The sequence below is a fragment of the Carassius gibelio genome, chromosome B7 (assembly GCF_023724105.1).
Source record: "Carassius gibelio isolate Cgi1373 ecotype wild population from Czech Republic chromosome B7, carGib1.2-hapl.c, whole genome shotgun sequence".
In the NCBI taxonomy this organism is placed as follows: Eukaryota; Metazoa; Chordata; class Actinopteri; order Cypriniformes; family Cyprinidae; genus Carassius; species Carassius gibelio.
Window position 1 is genome coordinate 35,307,573 of NC_068402.1, and position 22,956 is coordinate 35,330,528.

Sequence of the window (22,956 nt, forward strand, 5' to 3'; positions counted from 1 at the left end):
TCTCCAGATCCACAAAACACATGTGTACTGGCTGGGCAAACTCCAATGAGCCCTCCAACACCCTGGTGAGGTTATAAAGCTGGTCCAGTGTTCCACAACCGGGACGAAAACTGCATTGTTCCTCCTGAATCGAAGGTTCGACTATCAGACGAATTCTCCTCTCCAGTACCCTGGCATAGACTTTACCAGGATGGCTGAGGAGTGTGATTCCTCTGTAGTTGGAACACAACCTCCGGTCCCCTTTCTTGAAAAGAGGGACCACGACCCCTGTCTGCAATTCCAGAGGCACTGTCCCTGGCCGCCACGCTATGCTGCAGAGACGTGTCACACAAGACAGCCACACAACATCCAGGGACTTGAGGTACTAAGGGTGGATCTCATCCACCCCTGGTGCTTTGCCACCAAAAAGCTTCTTAGCTACCTCGGTGACTTCAGCTTGGTTGGTGGACTAGTCCATCTCTGAGCCCTCAGCCTCTGCTTCCTCCACGGAAGACATGTAGGTGGAGTTGCGGAGATCCTTGAAGTATTCCTTCCACCGTCCAACGTTATCCCCAGTTGAGGTCAACAGTTGCCCACCTGCACTGTAAACAGTGTTGGCAGGGCACTGCTTCTCCTTTTCTGAGGCACCGTATGGTTTGCCACAATCTCTTCGAGGCCAACCGATAGTCTTTCTCCATGGCCTCACCAAACTCAAGTTTTTGCCTCCACAACCAACCGAGCTGCAGCCTGTTTGGCCTGCTGGTCGGTACCCATCAGCTGCCTCAGGAGTCCTGCAAGCCAGCCAGGCCTGGTAGGACTCCTTCAGCTTGACAGAATCCCTTACTTCTGGTGTCCACCACCGGGTTCAGGGATTGCCACCTCGACAGGCACCAGAGACCTTACGGCCACAGCTCTGAGTGGTCGCATTGACAATGGAGGCGAAAAACATGGTCCACTCGGATTCAATGTCTCCAGCCTCCGTCAGAAGCTCTGCCGGAGGAGGGAATTGAAAATCTCTCTGACAGGGTGCTTAGCCAAACATTCCCAACAGACCCTCACAATACGTTTGGGTCCACCAGGTCTGCCCAGCTTCCGCCCCCGCCATCGGATCCAACTCACCACCAGGTGGTGATCAGTTGACAGTTTACCGAGTGTCCAAGACATATTGCCGGAGGTCAGAGGCAAAACAACCACAAAGTCGATCACTGACATCCTGACCATCTCAGTTTTTGAGTGAAAAAAAAAGCATTATCTTTGGATTATTTTGGCAATGTTCACTCAAAAACTGAGGTGTGTAAGTTCAAATCGATAAAGCCTACAATCAATCAGTTCCAAAAAGAAATACAAAACCTGTGCTAATTGAAAGAAAACAAACTGATAAAAAGACTGAATCCAATTTTTGGTAAAAAAATAAATAAATAAATAAAATATCAAGGTACTACAAATTTAACTAGAATTTTCCAGAAAAAAAAAAAAAAAAAAAAACATTTCAGACTCAAAATGACCAGAATACAATGAGGGCTGAAAATACATTATAAATAGTATAAACATGTATTTTGGTTTCCCTCAGTCAACGGCTGTTTTGCATTTGTTCTGAACAGAACAGCAATGAAAAAATAGAAGAAGAAAAAAAAAGAGAAACAAATGCAATTTATTCAAATTGTAATTGAAACAGCATGCGCATACACTATAAAAAAAAACTTTTAAAATTAAATAAATAAAATAAAATTCAAATGTTTAAGCTCTTGTGTGCATGCCATTGTAGCGAGGGGATTGTAGCATTGTCAAAATCCAAAAAATTCATACGACTAGCACTACACAGAAATTTCAAATGTTCACTATATTCGTAATTTTCTGAAGCTTAAGGCTTCTATTTTTCAGAAAATACAGTATATTTTTCTGTACTTGCATGGTATGGAAAGGAGCAGCAGGCACATTATTCCAAATGTTAGCTTTGTGTATGGGGTGGGGTGGGGTGGTGGGGGGATTGGGGTTAACAATGTGAGGGAGAGTAAACGGTCACAGAAAAAAGAAAAACACAGAAATAAAAATATGTAACGAAGGAAAGAAGGATTTGTAGAGTGAGCGCCACACTGCGATATACACTACTCTTCCTCAGACCTCTTCACCAGTCCACAGGGGGCAGGAGATGTACACAGACAGGGGGAGGAAGAAAAGCACCGATCCCTTGCTCACACTTCCCGCCCCCTTTCCCCCATCTCCTGCATCTCCAGCTCTCCATCTTTCTCTATCTGACCCCGCAGCATGCCGGAGCAACCCGGGCCTCTCGCTGCGCAAATGCCCTCTTCATTCCTGATTCGAATTGGTTCAGACCAGCTTGTTTCTGTATAATCCTTGCATGTTAATACTCCCACAGTAACATTCTCCCGCCTAATGGCTGCCCAGCGAGAGGCATTTTCAACAGCATTACCTCTTATCGAGTTACGGAGCCCCACCGTTCCAAATAAGACAAATTTAATTGATCCAGTCTATAAAAATCCCACTCTGCTGTGAAGGGCCTGGTTCTGGGGATTTCTTTATTTATTTATTCCCTCTGTTTTCCCCACTCAGGCTGAACTGCCTCTGCATGTGGCGTGGGGAAATTAGGTTTATTCAACTCCTTACAAAGAGGAGGGACAGGGGAGACGAAATTCAAAAGGCTTCAAAATTAGATCAATGGTCTCAACAATCAATCAACGGCCGGGCTACTAAGCCGCCTCGCTCAGGAGGAGATGTGAAATGAACCTTTAAAACAGCAGGCGCTTTGCTCCATACCTCTGTGTGCCGTGCGGAGGCGAGCTACTAAACTGCAGTATGATTCAATGGTTAACAACATTCATCGCTCTCTCCGCTGTGCTGCCAAAATATTCCACGACCTAGAAGGTGAGCACACACACACGCGGAGGAATGCATTTGGTAGAGGATGGGAGTGTGGTATTAATACTATACACACTTTGTTCTGTGGTCTCCCGGCTCTTAAAATAAGCCAGACACACAGGAGAGTTTAAAGAACGCAAGTTTGCGGAGCAGTTGTGATGTGATGATGTGCGTGCATGGCCGTAATTTCAGCCACTGCGCTTTTTAATCCTGTTACTGCACATTGGTCTTATTGGGCTCAATGCAACATGGCAGGCTTATGAGAAATAAATGCATTCGATTCACTGTAAGAGCTGGGGATGAGGAGCCCGCGTTTCAAAACGCTGGCCTTAAACTTGCCTGTAAACATTCCTGTGTGTATAGTTTACTGCTGGTACATGGCACACCAGTTCTGATTTCCATACCAACCAAAGTTTGAAATATCTAATTGCTTGCAATTTGGTGAGTATAACAGTTTTTACAGTCAACAATATGCTCAGGAGTCTCCATTTAAAGCCATTAAATAATACACTGCTAGAAAGAACATGAAAGTTATGAGAGACAATAAGCTAAATGAGAATTTAAAGCAAAAAAAATACATATTTACTTTATTTCTTTTGCAAAAATGTTACAAAATAAGTATAATCTCCTTTATTGCTTAAAATGAATTTAACTGAAAACCTTTCCACTTTAATGTACATCAATGAGATCATTATAGCAGTATATCAGACTTATTTTTAAAAAACTCAAATTAATATCAGCGGTCACTTTATATCTCCCAATAATATTTCTTATTGAGATGATAGTTACTGTAAAAGCTTAGTTTGATCAACACTAGTTTTTATTATGAGGGCAAAACGTAATGCAATGCAATATATTAATGATTGAGAGATGAACAAATAAATGTTCTTTAAAAAGCGCAATGCATCATATTTGATAATGAACATGATTTAAAAAATATATATATATGTATGGATAACCACCAAACCCAAGTTTTCTGTAAATATTACTAAATATTTTTTTCTTACAGCACTTTTTTTCAAATCTACAAGATTTACTTTAATCATCTCAAATCAACAGTTCATGTACATTTATTTATTGGCCATGTTGCTGTATAAAAAGCAGGATAATGTACATTCAGCCAGTCATTATCGCAAAAAAATAAAAGTCCCGATCACCCTGTCGGGTTTATTTTGCGATAATGACTAGCTGAATGCACATTATCCCTTACATAAGCAATGCTCACCATATGGAATATACGCTGCATCTTATGCAGAGCATCTACTTTGCACAACTAAGAAAGTAACTCTGAGAGGGGGCAGGAAAGGCCACGGACCTCGTGTTTCATTGAGGAACTATTGGCACAGCAATCTGCTGCCCCTTCCTGCCCTCATGACTAAAACAGAGCTACCCAGCTGACTCTCCTGCCTTTCATCTGTTCATCAGACATTCAGAGGAGTGAGAACGAGAGGATGAGAGGGAAGAGGAGGAGACACGCATACCATGTAGAGAGACACGGCCACTGGAAAGGGGTTTTGTAAGATCTTTTGCAGCTTCTGGTGTTTGGAGAGCTGGCTAAATTAAAATCCTGTCCATTAAATCCTGTGTAGGCGTTCGAAATCCCTTTCCTTGACCTTTTGGATAAATTTCCATCAATCTCATTTTACACACGATTAAGGTTTTAATGAGAGATGGGCAGTATTAATGCTGAGTTTAATCTAGACAACCTTTTCTTCAGTGCTGCTAGCTATCCTAAACGGACCTGATAAATGTTAAAGCCTGGATTTTAACACATGCATTTTTAGAGGTAAAGTAATATGTTTTCCTCTTAAAAGCAATTTTACTCTGATTTATTTGGCAACCTAACAATTAGGTCAGAGGCATAACCGCCACAGATCCTTTAAGGAGGACAAATTTTCTGATTAATTCAATTTTTCACCAATTTTAGTGGTTGATCTGTATCCACTGTGACAAAGCCTTGCTTTCTATACAGTCCTCACCCAAACTCAGAATAAATACTTGATTTGTGTGTTGTAATTGGAAAAACAAGACTTTACCAACATTTTCAAAACTTTATAAACATACCTACACACAATTCACTGCAGCTTCCAGCTAAAATGAACACTTTTAGCTTTAAATCACCAACAACTATTATTTATTTTCACACATATCATGATTACGGGGCAGATTTTTACTTAAAGGGGGGGTGAAATGCTATTTCATGCATACTGAGTTTTTTACACTGTTAAAGAGTTGGATTTCCATGCTAAACATGGACAAAGTTTCAAAAATTAAGTTGTACGTTTGAAGTACGTTTGATATATGTTCCAAAAATACTCCTTCCGGTTTGTCACAAGTTTAGGAAAGTTTTTTTAGAGTCCGGGTTTATTTTGGATGATGGTTTTTTCCTCAAGGTAATGTCAGAGCCGTTAAATATGTTTTTCAACGGCTCTGGGTAATGTCACAGCTTCCAAACGCTCTCAACGCAAAGCCTACTGGTGCTCGTGATTCTTTAGCTCCGCCCACACGTCACGCCTCCAGTCGTTCGTGTTTTTCCGGGAAAGATCGGTACGGACTATCTTTCTCTTATGAATATAATAAAACTAAAGCCTTTTTGGAGTTATGAAGGATGTAGTACTACTCTATAGGTACTCAAGATTAACAGGATATTGAGTGAAAACGAGCATTTCACCCCCCTTAAAAGAGACTTAATTTCACCCGGATCCTTTTACAATAATATGTTATAAGTATGGCTTTTCTGAAAAAGTAAAACTGCTCGATAGCTCACCTGGTACAGCATTGCACTTGAGATGTGTAGTGCATAAGTGTTCAATAAAACATGAACTTCAATAAAAGAGATTAAAGACTTAGCTAAACTGGCATGGTTGCAGTAGCAAATGCATTTTTATCTTAAATATTTTTATTTTAATGTTTGCTTTGTTTACACTACTGCTTAAGTTTAGGATAGGGTTTAGTGTAGGTGGTATATTATTGTCAAACACAATATAGAATTGTCAATTTAGTCAGTGTCACTCACCAGACTGCTGCAATACAACAACCAATGTAATAAAATGTTGCCAGGTTCACATGAATGTGTTTTGGATCAAATTGAACATGCTGCTCACTGAGCATTTAAATTTGAATGCATCATGAAACATGCAAAATGCAATGAAACATGATTTTACTGTAGTATCACCACAGGCATGTTTTTCCATCTGCCCTAGGTTGTAAATATGAATGGCAAATGATGAGATGAATCAAAATAATACAATTCATCCTTGAATTACAATAAACATTTTTTCAATTCATTACTGCTCTGACATTCTCACATTAAGTGCTGTGTAATGGAAGCCTGTGCTTGACCCAGTTTTCTAGGTTCTCACAAACATCTTCAGAAAGTTATCAGATACATCCAGCTGAACATGACAGCTCCTCTTCTATTCACACATTTAAGATAGCCTTCCTTTGAAAAATCACAGCATTCGCCAATCAGCTTCAAAACCCATTCCACAATGGTGCAGTAGATTTGAGTCCTAAAACATGCATCCACTTCCTTTCAGCTACAGCACAAAGCACCATACCAGCCACAAAAGCCACCAAATAAGACCACAAGGATAAAATGATTCATTTTAGTATCTCAGCAGAACTTTTCAGTTGTACAGAAAAGGAGTAAACTGAACAATTTTTAAGCTAAACTTAATCTGTTCTATATTGTAGGCCCATTGTGTGATTGATTCCACTGACAAACGTTCTCAGGGTTTTTGGCACATTTTTTTGTAATCCATGCAAACAAAACCAGTACCTAACCTGTCCACTAATTGTAATCATAAGTATCTGTGATTCTAGCATACTCTTTTGTACATGTGCGAAGACACTCTGCATAATGCATTAGCAGCATCTGCAGACGTATTTATATATATATATATATATATATATATATATATATATATATATATATATATATATATATTAAGTAGTTTAGAGATGTAAAATGTTTACAAAACATTCAATGTTCAATGAAGATTAAATTCTTAGCTGCTTCAGTAACATTGATTTAACTTTATTTAATCTTTGAGAGAAAATAGGTTAAATTTTATATATTTTTAATATATTTACCTCACTATATAAACTGTATCTGAAATAATATAGATATCCAAATATAGAATAAATTTATATATAGTGCAAACTGAATGTAATGTTTTTTCTGAAGTTATTTATATGTTCATGTATCAAATGGAAGTGGAACAGTTATCGTAACTTTTTTTTTAAATACTGCCATGTATTTATAGTTAATTAAACGATACTTTATAGTATAACATACAGTAAGATTATGCACTTTTAAGGTAAAACTTTTGTTCTGATCATTATAACAAACTGCATGCAACTGTACTCGCTGAAAGTACACTTAAGTGGCCTTTAATTTAATCGATAAATATATCTACAAGAACTTTTTAAAAACTATACTACACTATAAGCGCATACTCAATACATTTAAGCTTGCTTATTTTTCACAAGTAAAATAATAAAAAAGAAAAATGTCTTATGGTATCTTCCTTTTCCTTTCTGAGAAGACCACAATAATCTGAAATGCCACACAAAGTTCTCACCAAAGTCTGTCAAAAGTTTGAGATTTCAGTTGCTTTAATGTATTATTAACAACAGTTACATTCGTTTCTATTTCTCTCTCTCCTAAAAAAATACATAAATAAAGGAGAAACATCCTAAAGTTAATACTTGAACTATAACTGTCTCCTGAGCAATGAAAGAGAACCCTATCAATTATATAAAAAACTAAAAATTCAACTAGGAGGCAAGAATCAACACAACTTCTCGAAGGAATATTTATGTCAGACTATTTTGTTGATTCATATATTTAGCCATTTATAACTAAATCTTTTTCAGGTAACAGCTTGGATGAAAGCAGATGAAAGGCATCTGTCATAAGCACCATGTTCCCTGGTGCAGTAGGTGAAATCCGCAGTGAAATCCCCCTCTTTGTGAGCATAGTATGGCATAGGGCTGATCCCTGGAGAGGTAGCTCTTTTGAATACATATTGATATGACTGAGCTCCTAAGACACAGCGGGAGAGCCTAAGGCCACTTCCTGTTTATTACACATGTACTCTGTGCGTGAGCCGAGGGTGTGGAGCCAGGGGGGCCTTGGGAGCATGCAAAGACTCTACACTTTATCTCCTGCTGTGCCAGGCTAAAGCAGCATGTACTGCCATATGGGGCAAGCACTTTCTGAGGCCCATGAGCATCTGCTGAAAGCACTTGTAGGAGAAGAGCGAAGCCATTTAAAAAAACGATCAGGGATAAAAATGAATCATCTTCTGGTGGCGCTTAGATCACTTAGAGTTTATAACAATCCAATGTTCGCTTTACAACCACAGCATTTGTGTGCAAACGAGAGGAAATCAGGGTGACCAGGTGGCACGTATAATGCGTGCATGCTTAAGTGTATGCAAGAAGTCGTCGAAGACATCAGTGATCATTGTGAAAGTCCTTCAGAATTAATGCAAATGAGCCTTCAAGAGACTGAGGGTAAGTCGGAAACTAAAAGAAGGAGGGGGGCAATTAAAGAATGCCCGAAGCAACAATATTGAGGACAAAGCTTTTCTTCTATCTAATTATATTCTACGGCAGACACTTGCCCTTTCACCCCGGGTTCTCCTGATACTCGAGTGAGGCAGTGAAACGCTCTTGGCCTCTTTGCCCACTGAGACGACTTCACAGAGAGAGAGAGAGAGAGAAACCACAGCTTAGAGTACTGCGAGAGCACAGCTATTCTTCCCCACAGTTGTGGGGAAGTCGTGGCCTAATGGTTAGAGGGTTGGACTCCCAATCGAAGGGTTGTGAGTTCTAGTCTCGGGCCGGACGGAACTGTGGGTGGGGGAGTGCATGAACAGCTCTCTCTCCACCTTCAATACCACGACTTAGGTGCCCTTGAGCAAGGCATCGAACCCCCAACAGCTCCCCGGGCGCCGCAGCATAAATGGCCCACTGCTCCGGGTGTGTGCTCACAGTGTGTGTGTGTGTTCACTGCTCTGTGTGTGTGCATTTCGGATGGGTTAAATGCAGAGCACAAATTCTGAGTATGGGTCACCATACTTGGCTGAATGTCACTTCACTTATTCTGTCCCGTTTTCACAGAGCACGGTTACACAGAGGAGGGCAGTACTTCATCTGAAAGGAGGACAGTGAAACTCCAGCCAGTTTTAATGATGGTCTGAATTAAAATACTGGTATGGTTGTGATACTGAATTCCTAGTCTGTTGAAAAAAAAAATGCATATGCTGGTTAGATATGTTCTGAAGCATTGTAAGATGGTTATGGGCTGGTTTAAGCTGGTCTTCATACTTAAACCAGCTCATGACCAACTAAGAACCAGCTTAAACCAGCTCAAACTAACTGCCATGCTTCAAAACATATCCAACCAGCATATGCTGATTTTTTCAACTGGGTAATATAAGCTATGAGCACCAAACAAGTTGGCATGCCAGTTAAGCTTAACAAGAAAGACGTCTATGGTCAACTAGCTTCACCATAAAGGCCATTTCAGTTACCAAACCAATTTTTTTTTAGCATACCAGCTAGCCCAACACAAAATCAGATATAAAACTATGTAAAACTTCAGATTTTTAAAGTCAGCTACTTTTAGGGTGCCTAAATGACTAGTTAACATTAATCTAAATGTATGATTATTATTTTATGGCAATTTATTTTTTTTTATTTTTTTTATTTTACAGTATACTGTTTACTACATTTACTACATTTACGACATGCCTTAATTAGCATGGTTAGGCATTTTTTATATAAAACCTTCTCAGAAAAGGCAGTGTCAAATTTTTCGAGCACCACTGCAAATAATAATAATTATTATTATTATTATTGGAAATAATATTCTCTAAAATAATAAGCTTAACCGCAAACTGAAATGCATTATAGCTTAATTTTATTAGCATCACATTTTTGATGCTCCTAAGTAGGACTTAAGTACAAACCCGATTCCAAAAAAGTTGGGACACTGTACAAATTGTGAATAAAAACAGAATGCAATAATGTGGAAGTTTCAAATTTCTATATTTTATTCAGAATACAACATAGATGACATATCAAATTCAACTGAGAAAATGTATAATTTTAAGGGAAAAATAAGTTGATTTTAAATTTCATGGCTTCAACACATCTAAAAAAAGTTGGAACAAGGCTATGGGTGAAAGATCTGGACTGCAGGCTGGCCATTTCAGTACCCGGATCCTTCTTCTACGCAGCCATGATGTTGTAATTGATGCAGTATGAGATCTGGCATTGTCATGAAGGAAAATACAAGGTCTTCCCTGAAAGAGACAAGCATATGATAGGAGCATATGTTGTTCTAGAACTTGGATATACCTTTCAGCATTGATGGTGCCTTTCCAGATGTGTAAGCTGCCCATGCCACATGCACTCATGCAACCCCATACCATCAGAGATGCAAGCTTCTGAACTGAGCACTGATAACAACTTGGGTTGTCCTTGTCCTCTTTAGTCCAGATGACATGGAGTCCTAGTTTTCAAAAAAGAACTTAAAATTTTGATTCGTCTGACCACAGAACAGTTTTCCACCTTGCCACAATCCATTTTAAACAGCCTTGGCCCAGAGAAAACACCTGCGCTTCTGGATTATGTTTACATATGGCTTCTTTTTTGACCTGTAGAGTTTTAGCCGGCAATGGCGAATGGCGCGGTGGATTGTGTTCACTGACAATGTTTTCTGGAAGTATTCCTGAGCCCATGTTGTGATTTCCATTACAGTACTGTATGTGATGCAGTGCCGTCTAAGGTCCCGAAGATCACGGGCATCCAGTATGGTTTTCCAGCCCTGACCCTTACGCACAGAGCTTGTTCCAGATTCTCTGAATCTTTGGATGATATTATACACTGTAGATGATGATAACTTAAAACTCTTTGCAATTTTTCTCTGAGAAACTCCTTTCTGATATTGCTCCACTATTTTTCGCCGCAGCATTGGGGGAATTGGTGATCCTCTGCCCATCTTGACTTCTGAGAGACACTGCCACTCAGAGAGGCTCTTTTTTACCAAATCATGTTGCCAATTGACCTAATAATAAGTTGCAAATTGGTCCTCCAGCTGTTCCTTATATGTACATTCAACTTGTCCGGCCTCTTATTGCTACCTCTCCCAACTTTTTTGGAATGTCTAGCACTCATGAAATCCAAAATGAGCCAATATTTGGCATGTCATTTCAAAATGTCTCAATTTGAACATGTGATATGTTATCTATAGACAAGTTTATGAGATTTGTGAATTATTCCATTCATTTTTTACTCACATTTGTACAGTGTCCCAACTTTTTGGAAATCGGGTTTGTATGTGTTTAAGTAATTGCACTTAAGTATTAAGTTATGTTATACTCATGGGCGTAGGTTTGTTCCAAATAGCAGTGCAAAAATTCAAATTGCAGTTCAAAAGAAGCTCGCTAAATATTGGTGGGGACAAATTTGTCATCTCAAAATATTGATAGGGACTAGTACCTAGCGTCCCCCCCTAAACCTACGCCCATGGTTATACTTAACACTTAAAGGGTGAATTTGCCCTATTTCAGCCAGCTTTTTAATGTTTATTAGTCAACAAAAGACTTTTGATAACTCCAAGGCTTTTGTAAAAACTACAGATTGTACTTCTGCATTTTTGAATCCCTGCTCACAGAACCCAGTGCATTATGGGTGTTGATGTCATGCTACATTGTTTCACCACAAATTTCATTTTATTTATTTTATTTGCATTTTATTTTAATCCCATCTTGCCAGCGGTGAATTTAAATCGTTATATGTAGACACAGTATGTGTCTTTGAAATATGATGAAAGTGTATTGGAGAAAAACATACTGAAAAACGTTTAAGGTTAACTATGTATTTCTTCAATATTATATTATCTGCAAGTACAATGTTTAGAAATACTTTTTGAAGTAGACTTGAAGTACACTGTTTATTATTTATTTATTCTCTTTTTAACTGCATGCCAGCATCAATGCTATTTTCATGGCGATCTCAGAATAAATTACACAAGGTACAATTATCAAAAAAAGACATTTCAAATCTACACTAGACAAAAATTCTAAAATACATTCAGGTGATACATTTTTAATAAATCAGTTAAACACACCTCTGAATAAAGCCACTTTCGATTTACAGTACATTAAAAACATTACAATGTAACATGTGCATATTCAAGTACGCTACTTTTTCACAAGGGAGACATTTTGCACTAACCACTAAGCAACAGCTCAAACAGCAGGTCGCTTTTAAATTTAAAGTATAGCACAAAGAAAAGAGGAAACTGTGCATGTCATAACTTTCACAAACATATAAACACTCAATTGAATATAGTTTAGAAAAGTACATTCAGTCAGGCGCAGAGCCCTGACTCAGAGTTCATTAAACGGGAGATGATCTCCCTCTGCCTCACTCCAGAGGAATTCTTATAGGTGAAACACTGTGGAGGAGTCTGTGGTAATGGCGCGGAAGTTCATAAAAGAGAAACCAGGTACTGGAGATTGGTTTTAAATCGCTGGCCAAGTTGCTCTGCTCCGAAGGGAGACCAGTTTAGCTAATGAAGCCTGACAGTCCATTCCAGAGCAGAGAAGATTTCACCCGGATGCAGCCGCCCCCGGCTCGGCCCCCGCTCGACGAGCACAGGGAATGGAAGAACTTTAGAGAAACTAACTGCTGCCCATTTCCTGCTTATTTAACACCCAATCCTACTTCAAAGCCTGTAATAGCAACATGACTCCCCAACATCAAACACTCTCACTTCCCGATCTTCCTCTCCCACTTTGACTCATTCAATAACTGCCTCTCTCTCTAATTCAATCCTGCTCTCAGGTGGCACAATTAGTTCCTACCACCAGGGCTTGAGGCTTCATCCCTGCAATGAAAATTCAGCATTAACTACCTATCACTCGTACATGCTGGCATTAGCATGCTGACTAATAGCCGTACTTATGGACATTATTACATAGAGGGAAGAACGTTATACAGTATATCTTGAAATGCACCGGCCTGATCGAAAGCAAGCAGATTAATCAAAGTGCTATAGACTCTAGAGACAAAAGAGAATTTTCAACATGATTATCAGACCTGTAGTTTTAATTTGTAGACTATTAAGACTAAACACTAGTTAATCCTGGATACTAATAAGTGTTTAAGGTTAATTGTGTGGATCCCATTTTACGATGACTCTATATTACAGGCAACAATGAAATTTCACAAAGGGGTAGAAAGTATGAGCTGAGCAAGATTTACGGATTCCTTTTCACAACCTCTGGGAGAAGCACGCCAGTAGGACATTTTAGACAGAGGAACCGAGACGAAGCGGAAAATGCTTGTGAACCTGGCCCTTAAACATATTTCACTGCCTTACTAAAAATGAAGAGAGAAAGTGGCGGACTTTGAGTTGAAGGGTGCTGTTAATTTACAGCACATGGCAAAAACAGAGAAGTGAGGATGGAAAGGAGGCTAGAGAGAAAGGGAAAGCTCTGAGTTTAATACGATTCCCAGCTCCCTAATAATCCCTGGCCTCCCCCCTGGAGTGGACTTCCACTAACCCCTCCACTGCTCTCCTCTGTTTCATATTCTTCCAAGATGATCTGGAACTAATGTGCTGTTTATTTTTCCCAGAAGATAGCGTCTGGTCTGCTCGGCTCACGCAACCTGTCTTTATCCACCCACAGGTGGATGGAGAGAGAGAAAATGACACGGGGGTACGGGAAAGGAATAGGATATTTGTGTTCCTTGTTGGATTTAAATATTTTTAGATCATCGCTGTCCCCTATAAAGATATATGTGAGAGGAGGTGCTGAAATCGATGTTTGAAATGATTGCTTGCTGCTGATAATATGTCAGCTTCTGATGACACTTTTTGTTCGGACAATTTTTGAGCTGAAAGATATATCAGGTGTATGTGATTGACTTCACAGAATGTTAAAGTAATACATGCTCTTATAGAGATCAACCTCAAACGAGTCCTACGCAAAACTACTCTGAATTTCTATTTCTTATAAAAGCAGAAACTAATACAGGGCTGCAGCAACATCAAGCAAAAAACAACAACAAGAAAATCCTTTAAAAATCTAGTTTGAAACACATGTGCCAAGTTCTACAAAATGTAAGGAAAGTTTCAATTGAACAATTATTAAATCTTAAATCTCTTAAATATGGGTCTCATAACCTTTAAGTAAAAAATTATAAATTTCCTTAAAACCTGAAAACATCTTTCTTTAATAAGCTTTTTACAATACACTTTCCAAGTACATTTAATGCATACAAATAATTAAATATCTAGTTTGAATATTAAACTGTAGATGGCGCTGTCTGCAGTCTGCAGGCAATGAGATTGCTTGATCAACATTTAAATAGTCTGGTTCAGTGTTTGCTTTAAGCTGGTCCTGCAGTGCACTACTAGAATTCCTTTGAAACCCTCCACCTCCTCCAGCTCCACCTGTCTAGATGTACTATTGAATTTATAAATGCAGCATTTGCTCACAGCAGCAGCATATCTTACAAGCTCACTGGTTGTTAGCTGATCTAGCCTGCCAAAATAGAATAGATTAACTTCATATCCATGCTAAAACTATTCACAGTTGCTATGAATGGATTCTTTGTTTTTCCCAAAAATAAAATAGTAAAATGTTATGGCAATCTACAAAAAAAAATCACCCTTTTATTTTTAACATAATGCTCCCCAGAAAATATGAAAATATTAATAATTCAGAAATTAAAGACATGATCATCGTACTGTAGTATTGATGTTTGAAAATCATTGCAAGTATGAACTGTATTTTTATTTCTAACAAAAAAAAAAATAGTATCATGTTATTGACACACATACGGATAAAAATACATGAAAACTGTACAAGCCATTTTAGCTTCAGAATTTTTGTTCAATACATTACCAACCTTCCTCATATATTGCGAGTGATAAAATAATACCTGAAAACAATATGAAGGACTTGTCATCTGACAGGAAATAATAATAAAACCTGCATTGAGAATATTCAAAACGGCAGGTCACAGGACAGTCAGAGCTTGTGTCTATTGTGTCATCTATGTCACCGCCATGTCACTTCCTGTCTTCTACCGAGTGAACAGTTGATGGGTGCACATGGTGATTTGAGCTCCTACACAACCCTCTTTGCTGTTGTTGGACAAAAAGACAAGCCAAGTTGATTTCCAACAGACCAGCCCAGTCAGTTCCAATAAAGCCTGACAGCAGCTGTCAGACACTCTAATGCATGCTCTTTCAACACTCTCCGAGTGATAAAACATCGCCTCAGTTTGTGTACCCTGATAAAAGTTCCCTCCGCTCAGCCTGTAGGAACACAAGGATATCTTTGATGTAGAGACACCAGGGATGCTGCGTTCCCAAGCTACTATGGGCGTCTGAGAAAGCAATGAGGGCCCTGTACTGGCCTTTTCTCTCCTTGAAGATTTGTAAATAAAATATCAAGGCATGGAGAATCCTGAAACAATCCTGCTTCAGCCACAGCGGCATGCACCGGAGAGTACGGTGCAGCTCAGGAGAGAGATGCATGATTAAACTCCAGAGGTGCTGGGCATGGGCGTTAATGAGATGGGAGTGGGAGTGTTTTCTTCTCTGCCCTCCACACGACAGCCTTGAAACTGGCCCCGACCGGGCCCCATCCGTGCCGGCAAAAGGTACTCGGACTAATCTGCTTCATTTTCTGCCTCTTTAACCGAGACCAATGTATTTAAACGGTTGCTCCTTTGACAGATGCTCAGTTCAAATTATTCCTAACTGGAAATTTGCTGGAGCAAAATTAAATATCCTTCAGGCCAGGCCGCCTTAAGAGAACACTCAACATCAAAAGGGCGAACACTTCAAAAACTAAAACTAATGACCCCAGCCCACCTCCAGGGAGTATCGTTCCATCCTCAGATCCTGGCCAGCTAAGATTTCAGCCTTTAAATGAAGATTTTAACTGTTCCCTTGACTCTGGTCTTTAACACAGAATACAGAATAAGATACTGACACTATGTTTTACCACCTTCCATCAGTCCCAGAACAGAAACGGCACTCTAATCTGATGCATCTATTCATGACTGATTTTCACTTTGTCAGTCTGACCATTATCACCTCTGCACACCCATGGTGTGGAATCGCACCGCCATGGCAAAGCCCAAGGTTTGCCGTAGGTGACTACCATCCAAAAGCGTGTTAAAAAATTTTTTATCCCTCTAAAAATGAGGCTCCATCCCCACCGTGAGGCCAGAGGAAGCAAGGCAAAGAGAGAGGATGCATGTGAGAAGGGGAAAGAAGGGTTACAACAGCTGGCAACATTCATCTGGGCTCCCTGATCAGAGCCGACAGGAGTCATTAAGTCATAAAAACCACAGAAACTCCCACTCTCCAGATGAGCAAAAAGAGCACAGAACAGCCATTCGGAGTAGAGAGGGAGATCCGTGTCAGCCCCACTTTTCCCTGCGAGAGCCTTGTACAAGGAGTTCAGGGTATTGAGCGAGACATACTGTATCTAAAGCATGGGTGAATTTATGCATCTGGACAAAAGCTGAAAAACCCCAAACATCAAGCATCAACAGCCATCAATGTCTGGAAGGACCAGCTGTTTTGAAACAAAATCTTCGTTCTTAAATAATCACACAACACGGCTGTGGCTGCTTGCAATGAGATACATTTTATGCACTTCTAAATAATGTTGGCATTGCACCATTTAACTTACAACTCTACATATAAACTGAATAATTACAGAAGCCTCCGACAAAGAGTAACAGTTGGAATAAAATAGCAGATTGATTGAATTACATCAATAATGCACATATTACACATACACATACAGATATACATTTGTACTTGTTTACAATATTATATGAATGAATTACTTTGCTAATCTAAACTGCACAACTCTGTGTACATCAGTCCATGTTGTGATGGTTAAATAAAATGAAAAATATGTTTGCTGTTAGTTTCGCGACCAACAATCATGGATAAACTGAGATAAACTCGAAACTTCTGTTCGCATATTTGAAGGCTGCTTTGGATCATTGAGAATAAACATCGTATATGGTGACTACACATTACTTTACAGAGAGCTTATGACCTACTAGCTACGCTCAGTCTTAAGAACAAATGCATCGATCGTGTTACGCAGGGGTGGGGTGCGTTCCTCGTTTCTCTCTGTAAATCGTGTTCCGCGTTCCTCTTGGTAAATTGCGTTCCAGGGGGTCCCTCCGGTAGAAATCACGTTCCCCTCGGTAGAACTCGTGTTTCTCCCTCGGGGGGTCCCCCTTCCATCATGGGCCCTTTGAATCGTCCTAACCTCTTACGATGCCCCTGGTTATAAAATGTTAAAAGGCTGCATCATCTGCCGCTTTTGAAAAATAGCGATTAATCACGTCAGAAATTCAGAAAAGCTCCAAAATGCTTTTCACATTTTCTGACATAATAATCCATAAATATTTCAAAATCTGAATCCAAGGAACTCAGGCAAGCATTAAGATAACATGCGTGGCACAGCATGCCAGAACTGCCTCTGAACCCACTATAAAGACCGACCTATGCATATTAGTGAGATGTTGAAACATTGAGAGTGAAATGAACCGACAGTGAATAGTGTGCAGTGCTTTTTTTAAATCTGATCAACGAGGTGTTTCGATCTTTCTGAAAGGCAGTATTCGGTTTCTTTAAGCAGTGGGGTTAAACAAAAAGCAAATGTTAAGCCCCGATCCTCTGAAGTTGTGCCGGGCTTTGAAAGCCAATACCCAGCTTCTCTCACCCAGACTAACCCACCATTTTACAAGTCAAATCAAATGCCTTCTCAAATCAGGGCACATAATTTGTGACATGTATTGCAGGTTTTTTGCTGTTGTAGCATCATGGATAAAGACGATGAAGACAAAATTGTTCACACACTGAATATCAAAGTCCACACATTTCTTTTGAGTAAACAGGCAAACAAGATTTGTGTTTGTGGAGAGGTTTCCAAGTGGCAAGTGTGAGTGCCCTCAGGACCATGGGGAGAAACAGACAAAGTGTTACAGAATAGCTTCTGACCGTTCAGTCCCTCACTGGGATTTTTTCCATGTGTGTCATCCACCTACCACTCTTCTTTGTGCAAGGCGATGTCAGGCATGAAAGAGCTTTGATAGATTTAAGACTTATTCAAGCACCAACTGCTTAACCAGGGCATGAACTACAGCGCTAACCAGGGTTTAGACAGCAAACTTCTGCCTCTTATAGGCTTTCTAAGCCAGTAATTAATGTGAAGGATTGTTCTCTACAATGTTGGGGAAATAAAAACAAGAATTATTAACAAAATAAATTAAAAACATGTTAGGATGCAAGGCTACATTTTACATTTTAAATAAATATATGACTATATTATAATACATATAATATATTATTTTAAATTAAATATATATTATATTATTTACATTTTAAATAAATGTATGTATTTTTGCATCTACATATAATTATTATACTAATTTATAACACTGTATATGTCTAAAACAGAGTATATTGGTCAAATATTGGTATATTCAGTCAAAGTAATGTTATAAAGTCTTTTAATTATGTTTGTGGACTATCAAAACTACTTTTGGGGCGTTTTTACCAACTATAGATAGGCTATATTGCAAAACAATTGATTAATTAATCAGCATGTGATTAATTTGATAAAATATTTTAATATTTATAATTTGTTTAATGTTAGTATTGTTTATAAGGTAATTGTCAAAATATATAATATATAAAAATGAAATAAAATTTGGTGATGAACAATCTATCTATCCAGTCAATATAAGAGATGCATATATCGTGAAGAAATATAAATTCTGATTGAGATATCAATATTACGGTTTTTTGCTATGTGGTACGCTTTTGTGGTATACCCACAGAGGCAAGGATGATGGCCATTTAAGGAAACTTTTTTTCCCTTGTGGAATGTGGAGAGAACGGCGGGAGAGCGAGGAGGATAGACGTAAACCTGTGAGTGTTGACCCGGAACAGTCTTCTCCTGCCCTGCAAGCACGGCAAGGTCCACCGTCAGAAGAATAAACTCTCAGTCCTGTTAGCCGCTCGGCTGCATGGATTTAATTTTCACCATCTGTTGCCTTCATGCCTCCATGCTTTCCATTTCTGCCGCACATTCTTCACAAATTCAGTAGCTTCCTTCTTCTACATTTGTAAATGTTGTTGACTGTGGAAAGGGTCCATGTTTACTTTGAATCCCTGGCCATCTCAAGGCCTCCTCTAATCACCCACAGCTGTTCACTTCTCCTTTGCTTTCCTTGGCCCATCTCTTCAAACACACAGACTATATTTTCAATGTAAATTTTAGATTTGTGACAGACTAAATAAAAAGTCAGATTGTTATTGGAAGCACCATGTCCTAGAGTAATAATGATATTTCATGTTTTTCTGGACATTTTCTTCCCTGGCATCTATCCAGAATACAATGGCAGCTGTGCACCAGTCTGATAAGTATTATTGTGGTGAACTCACAGGACAGATAACAGAGATGTTATTCTTTCTCATAACCTACACTTATGCATTCATATATCAGTGTTGTTATTGTTAACTAAGACTAAAACTACTGAAAAAATTGTGGTAATGGAACGTAAGCTGAAATGAAATCAAATACAAATGTCAAATGAAAAAAAAAGTAACTTAACTTGAAATTAAATGGTAAAGTGGAAATTAGTAGAAATGCCTTGTCAACTAACTGAAATAATTTGAGGATGAATACACTCTATCTATACTATATATATATATATATATATATATATATATATATATAAAACAAAGATTATTGGAGTATGCTTCACAAGAAAACACTATTAATTCAGCCATTTCTATAAAATAAAAATCACATTTAATTCAATGTGTTAATTGACACTTTTTTATAGTTGTAAAATTAACCAGCAGTTTCTAAGTGACATTTGTTTTTACCCCATATTAGTGTACTACACAATTACAATTACAAAAAATGAAAGCTATGTAGATTTTTTTTTAATAAAGTAATATAAATGAAAGAAGTGCATCACAAAATTTGTAAAAAAAATAAATAAATAAATAAATATTTGCAGGTGAAAGTATTTTTAATAATATTAACTGTTGTTCAACACTATGTATATTCAACTGTTCAGTAAAGTTTACTAAGGAACTTACCTTTTTCAATAACTAACAACATTGTCTGTTAGCCCTGCAAACTAAAATTTTCCCAAACAGTTAAGCATTTCACCTACCTGAACAACACAGCTGTTTTTCATTCCTAAATGAATAGTGTTTTTGAACAAATCAGTTGAGTGGCTCAGTATCTTATCGCAACTTACTGGCATAATTATGTAATTTGTGCTGAAAATCCATACTTAATTCACAGACTGACAACCTAATTTATACATATATTTCTTTCTATTAACTGAACTCCTTTTAAACAGAGATATGAAACAGATAAAGTGTCTTCATCGTTCAAAATAGGTTGGCAGAAACCACAAAAAAAATATGTTTAGTGGTAAAAAAAAATCCTACCTGTCGAAAAATTCTGTGAGTTCACTTCAGACGGTGATTTATTTTAATGCAAACTCCAACTAAAGTCAGCTCCCAGACAAGACATGATGACTTTCGGTGTTGCTAAAAAAAAAAAAAAAAAAAAATTTAACACTATGTGCACTGATTTCCATTATGTTGATCACGTGTATTTTAAGTGAGTCATTGAATCATTCGAAAAACCGATTCATGATTAATTCAGAAACAAAACATCCCTATTGAGTTTTTTTTTTTTTTTTTTACTGACAAACGTTTGCAGTAATGCTGTTCTCTTCTAAATATAAGTTTAGCTATGTTTACAAGGGGTTGATAGGCTCAGAGGCATAGCAGACGAGCACACACTGCGTGGGGAATGTATGGTACTAAGGTGTTAACAATTAATTTATGCAATAACACGCAATCGCATGTTAACACGTTAGTACCACATGTTTTGACCCTAACGGCCTTCCATAAGCGATAGGACGATGGGGTGCTTTTCAGACGAAATCGAATTATATATAAACTCAAACAATCAAACAATTCTTGAGATGATTTGATTTGATATATATCAAATCATCTCAAGTATTGTTTGTTTCTTTGATTTTGTATTTTAGACTTTTGAATAATAGGTTTAACCTCTCATGTAGGAAGTTTTTAGAGTAGGGCTGAGCAAAGAGACCAAGGAAATGAGAAAGAGAGAGAGGCAGAGAGATTGAAAGGACGAGAACAAATCGTATAAAGAGTCGTCTGTTCTTCTTCCTGCCTGAGGACCTCGTCTGCTCTCACCTGCTCTGTTTGGCAGCAAGTGGAAAAGCAAATTTTACACAGTCTGGGACACAAATTGGCATTCTGAACCACAGTGATTCCTTGAGTGTAATCTAATTAAAGCACACAGCCAGTGGGGTAACGGGCAGAAAAAAATATTAGTGCATTAAAAAGTTCAATGGATAGAGAGACATAAAAGTGTCTGGCACTCTTCTCCAAAGCCATCGTCAAGTTCACTATCTGTAACTTTACAGCTCTTACCAGGAATGACAAGCAGTGGATAGTCTGGTACATCAAGGCAACAAGAAGCCCATACCAAAAATAGTCAAGGATAGAGAGGGTCTGTATAGTTACTGCATTGCAATTTCTGTAACTCTACACCTGTTTACAACACTGCTGGTTACGAATTCACCCAACATGAAACTTCCAATGTTATTTAAGTGCCTTTAAATGTCACATAACAGTTTAAACAAGCATAGGGTGCTTTGGTTTTCCATCATACAAAAAAGGGGATGCATAAAATCATCCAGCTTTGAGAGTCATTGTAACTCTATAACTTGATGCAAAATTTTGAGTTGAGGGAGGATCAGTCGAGTTTTACTCTAATCCCTGACATTATCCTCAAAGATCTGAAATATGAGTGTAACGTGTCTTTTTGAGAGTGGGGATAGATGATCTCAGCTGCGGTAAGGTTTAATGTTATCACACTTAAAATACTTTGGTTCATCCAGCAATAATGTTTACCACAGAAACAGTTGAAAAAACACCCTTGGGTTGATTCATCCAGACCTGAGACACTGAGCTGTACAAAGAATATTTTAGCACAGTGAAAGACTGGGGGTTTATCAGTAAAGAGTGTGTGAACAGATCAGTGCTTTTCAACTGGTTTTTCTTCAGGACCCAGATTTTGCATTGGACATCAAATGGTGACACAACACAGTACCAAACACAACCGTATTTAATGTAGTTTTATAGATTTTCACATTTTTCAAGGATAAAGGGATGTGACGAAACCTGCCCATGTTACATGCTTTTCTATTTGACCGTTGTATTTTGGCCAAGATACAAACATTTTTGATTACACAAATGACATTGCACCAACAGCAACAACAAAAGACATGGAAAATGTTTATTTTATTTTACAATGCATGAAAATTTGGTTTGCTGCAGTTTATATATTCATTTTGCATTGCTTTCTCCAACGCTATCTTCAGAACAGACATAGTGTAAATCCTTTTAAAAACTGATATGTATTTTTGTATAAATGTATACATTTTGTTTTAAACTATTTGATATTATTTTTACAGTGTGTGACAAATGTAAGTTGCGTTTTGCATTGTTTTTCTCCAAACATATCAGAACAGACCTGCTGTGAATCCTTTTATAAGTTATTTATTTATTTATTTTTCCTTCATTCATTCATTTTCAATGCATGGCAATATGGTGACTTGAATTTTTATATGTACAGTTTGCATTATTTTGCATCTGCAGCCCTATCTGAACACATGCATATATATTATTTTAGAAAAAGGTCCTTGCATCTTCTGCATCTAGTGCCTGTTTTTCCTAATTTAAATGTGTGTTTAAATTGCAATTTTAGTGCTTTGGGGCAAGATATACCATGAATAAAACTCACATCCATAGCAACACCAGTAGCCTTGTATAACCATGCAAGATTAATTACTTTAAATGTGCCTTTCAACCTCAGATAGTCTGTGAGGGCCTTCAGACCAGGTCCTCCACATCACAGTGAAGTGCTCTTCATTTTATACCGCCTGTAAACTAAATCA